The following is a 4,450-nucleotide window of genomic DNA, read 5'->3' as shown; positions in this document are numbered from 1 at the left end:
AGCCTTCACGAACACACCTATTGATGTCTGGTTGTTCTTGCACTCTGATAAACAACATTCATAAAGATTTACAAAAATGTTGCCAGGGTTGGAAGGTGTCAGCTACAGGGAGAGGCTGAATAGGCTGCGGCTGTTTTCCCTGGAGCGTTAGAGGCTGAGGGATGACCACATAGAGGTTTATAAAATCATGAGGGGCATGGATAGGGTAAATAGACAAGGTATTTTTTCCCTGTGGTGTGTAGTCCAGAACGAGAGGGCATAGGTTTAGGGTGAGAGGAGAAAAAATTAAAACGAACCTAAGGGGCATTGTTTTCACGCAGAAGATGGTGTATTTGTGGATTGAGCTGCCAAAGGAAGTGGTGGAGGCTGGTACAATTACAACATTTAAAAGGCATCTGGACGAATATATGAACAGGAAAAATTTAGAGGGATATTGGGCACGTGCTGGATAATGGGACTGGTTTAGGTTGCAATATCTGGTCAGCATGGACGAGTTGTGCTGTACATTTCTGTGACTCTATGTGGTTTAGAAACATCAGATATTTTCCTGCTTTACAGTGTTCTCAAAATCTCTCATTCAATAAATCCGAGTCATCATCGTCATCATCAAAATCCAAACTGTTGAATACTTCGATAGCTTCATCGTCTGCATTTTGTTTTCTGAAATGCCGTTTGACATTAGGTAGAGCTGGTGGGTAACTTTGTTTGACTTCTGTTGTTCGCAGTTGCGGGTTGTTGGGAAGGGCGGCGTGCACCAGGAATGAAGTGATAACATTGAGACTGTGGGCTGAACATGCAGAAAGAGACTAGTGAATAATAACTAAAACAAATTGATTTGCATGAAAGCGAGTCTGACTTGACCAAAAGGCAGTCTGTACCCTTTCTTACACACAGACTCGGTACACGAGAAATAAAGCAAACACATACAACAGTAAACAGATAAAGCTGCTTTTCGGATTCTTTAATGAGGGGTGCACCTTTCCCAGAAACACTGCAATACCAGGACAATGCGCCAAGTTGACGGAGCAAGCTCCTAACCCAACTCCTTCCTGCAAAAACCAGATTAATATTCAGTCCCTAAGTCAGTTGAACAATATATCAGATATTGAAACTGACAAGAACAGAACTACACATGATCTCAGTCAAAAGGCCGAGAAGCGATACTGGGGTTATCATCAAGATTAGAGTGGTGCTGGAAAAGCACAGCAGCTCAGACACCATCCATGGAGTAGGAAAATCGACGTTTCGGACAAAAGGCCTTCATCAGGAGGGGTTGGGGCGTGGGAGAAGGTAGCTTAGAGTGCAATAGGTGAATGTGGGTGGGTATGAAGGGAATAGGTTGGGGAGGATGGTGGAGCGGATGGGTGGGAAGGAAGATTGGCAGGATAGGTCATGAGGATGGTGCTGAGATGGAAGTTTGGAACTGGTGTAATGTGGCGGAGGGGAAATGTGGAGGCTGGTGAAATCCACATTGATGCCCAGGGTTTGAAGGGTCCCGAGCTGGAAGATGAGGGGTTCTTTCTCCAGGAATTGGGTGGTAAGGGAGTGGCGATGGAGGAGGCCCAGGATCTTCATGAGAGGGGGAGTTGAAATGTTTGGCCACGGGGCGGTGGGGTTGATTTGTGCGGTTGCCCCATAGATGTTCCATAAAGAGCTCGGAGAGAAGATATCCAGTCTCCTCAATATACAGGAGATCACATCGGGAGCAAAGGATATAATAAATGACATTTGTGTAATGAAGGTGAAACTTTGATGGATGTGGAAAGCTCCTTTGGGGCCGTGGACGGAGATGTGGGTGGAGGTGTGAGTGTGTGGTTTGCAATTCCTCAGCCAACTCTTCCTCAGGATACCAGCTCCAACTCCTCCAAGCGATGATGCAGATTGAGCATGCTCATCCCGGGAACGTTATTGTGAACCTGTTTGACCTTGTCTCGATTGTCTCCACAATCCTTCTGATCGTGTGGTTTCCAGAAGAGGAATCAATGCTCGAAAAGCGCTACAACGCCTCAATGCTCTCACAGTCTCAGTCACTGTGAACAAGGACACGGAAACAGTGTTCTTTATGAGATGTTCTCTCAGCCTGTTCTGCCAACATAGATTCCATAAGTCCATGTTCAATCTGCTCCTGTTAACCCCTCTGTAATTTGGAGCCGTATTGTCAATTGTCTCTTCTTCTGCTCGAAATCTATCACCTCACAATTCTCCACATTGGACTTCATCTGTCATCCATCCATCTACCCCAACATTCCTGACATTCAACACCATCCTGCTAATAGTTCTCAGCTTCCCTTTTCATTGTTATTGATATATTTCGACGTTGTGCCTCAACACCAGGAAACAATGAACATCAAGATTAGCCAACATCTCTGGCCTTTGGTCAGTGTGTGTGTGTGTGCGTGCGTGGGTGCGCGCGTGCGCGGGCACCTGTAAGTCTTCGTCACTGTCTTACTCCAATCGCCTGGCAATAACTGGGATCATATAATTTGTCCGCCATGTTGGCTGCACCATTACATTAACTTTATGATTGTGTTATAAGGGCCATCTCATTCCCGAAGGATGGTAATGTTTCATAAATTCTCAACATTTAAAATAGAAGCATTCAGATTTTATCCATAGTTCCTATTATCGTGAATCACATTAAACAAAATCATGTATGATTTTTACAATTTACATTCTTTATCCAGTGAACTGTTCAGAAATCTTATTATCACAGTTCAGAAGTTAGTCACATGGAATCCAGGGAAAGCTAGCCATTTCAATACAAAATTGGCTTGAAATTAGTAGGCAGAAGGTGGAGGTTAATGATTGCTTTTCGAACTGGTGGCCTGTGACCAAGGGTGAGTTGCAAGGATTGGGGCTGAGTCTACTTACGTCCATCATTTATATAAAGACTTAGATGTGATAATAGGAGATATGTTTAGTAGGTTTGCAGATGACACTACAACTTGTGATGATGTGGAGAATGAAGATGGTTACCTCAGAATACAACAGGACCTTGATCAGATGAACCAATGGGCTGAGGAGTGGCAGATAGAGTTTAATTTAGATAAATTGGAGTTGCTGGATTTTGGTGAGGCAAATCAGGGCAGGACTTACACATTTAATGGTAAGATGTGATTGCTGAACAAAGGCACCTTGGAGTGCAGGTTCATAGTTCCCTGGAAGTGGAGTTGCCAATAGACAGGGCCATTAAGAAGGCGATTAATACACTTGCCTTTATTAGTCAGTGCATTGAGTATAGTTGTTGAGATGTCGTGTTGTGGCTGTAAAGGTCACTGGTTTGGCCACTTTTAAATACTGTATTCAGTTCTGCCCTCCCTGCTACAAGAAAGATGTTGTGATACTTGGGTATCAGAAAAGATTGACAAAGATGTTGAGGGTTTGGATGGTTTGAGCTTGAGGAAGAGGCTGAATAGGTCGAGGTTATTTGTAAGAGTCTGAGGAGTGACCAAATGAAGGTTTATAATATCATGAGGGATGACGGGTAAACAGGCAATATGTTTTTTCTCAAGGTACAGGAGTCCAAAACTAGAGAGCATAGCTTTAAGGTAAGGGAGGAACGATGTCGAAATGATCAAAAGGGTGTCATTTTCATGCAGAGAGTGGTGCGCATATGGAATGAGCTGCCAGAGGAGTCTCGTTCAATGACAACACTGAAAAGGCATTGGGATGTGTTTATGAATAGGAAGGGTAAATCCTGGCAAATGGGACAATCACTTGCAAAAGAAATTAAACTCACTTCTCACTTCAATATCACAAACAAATATAGCACCTCAAATTAATACAAAACAGAAACAGATAATGCTCGAGGAATACAGCAGGTCTGGCAGCATCTGTTGAGAGAGGAAGCGGTGTTATCTAATGTTTCTTTGAAGTCACCACGAGATCATAAGCATTAAGGACCGAACGAGTACATTCAGCCCCTCGAGCCTGGTCTGCTATTCAATATGGCCCTGGCTGATCTCATTCGCAACTCCACTGTCCTGACCCGATCTCTGTCACTCTCCAACCCATTACCCATTAATATTCTTCACATGTTCTCCTTAAATGTATTTCGTGTCCTGACATCCTCTGCACACTGGGGGAGTGAATTCCACTGATTCATGATATTTTGGGAAGTAATTCTTCCTCATCTCTCTTTTAAATCTGCCACCCACTTATCCAAAACTCTATCTTCTTGTTCTAGATTGTCCCAATAAGTAAAATCTCCTCTCTAACTCGTCAAACCTCCTTCCCAATCTATCGAGGCAGTGATGGAAAATGGCAGTTACACAGTTATTTTACATCAGCCTTTATTGTCGAAAATATAACATCTACAGCACAACCCACATCCCCTGCCCATTTCCCACCTCAGCAAAGAACTCAATCAAAATTGTGAACACGACCTACCAATATCAAAGCCATGATGACTGACTTGTAATAACTTATTTTTCTCAAAGTATATGTTTAA

General features: G+C 43.3%; 1 non-coding gene across 1 annotated transcript; it reads right to left on the bottom strand.

Annotated features, from left to right (window-relative positions):
- Positions 1-966: 966 nt before the first annotated feature.
- LOC148147022 (U2 spliceosomal RNA) lies at positions 967-1,162 on the bottom strand. The gene has a single exon (XR_015760304.1). It is a non-coding gene; the product is annotated as a U2 spliceosomal RNA (small nuclear RNA).
- Positions 1,163-4,450: the final 3,288 nt, after the last annotated feature.

The sequence above is a fragment of the Chiloscyllium plagiosum genome, unplaced genomic scaffold, assembly GCF_037043375.1.
Source record: "Chiloscyllium plagiosum isolate Xiang-an unplaced genomic scaffold, Cpla_swu_hap1 HiC_scaffold_18, whole genome shotgun sequence".
In the NCBI taxonomy this organism is placed as follows: domain Eukaryota; kingdom Metazoa; phylum Chordata; class Chondrichthyes; order Orectolobiformes; family Hemiscylliidae; genus Chiloscyllium; species Chiloscyllium plagiosum.
Note: the sequence above shows the minus strand (reverse complement) of the source record. Positions and strands in the feature narration are given on the sequence as shown.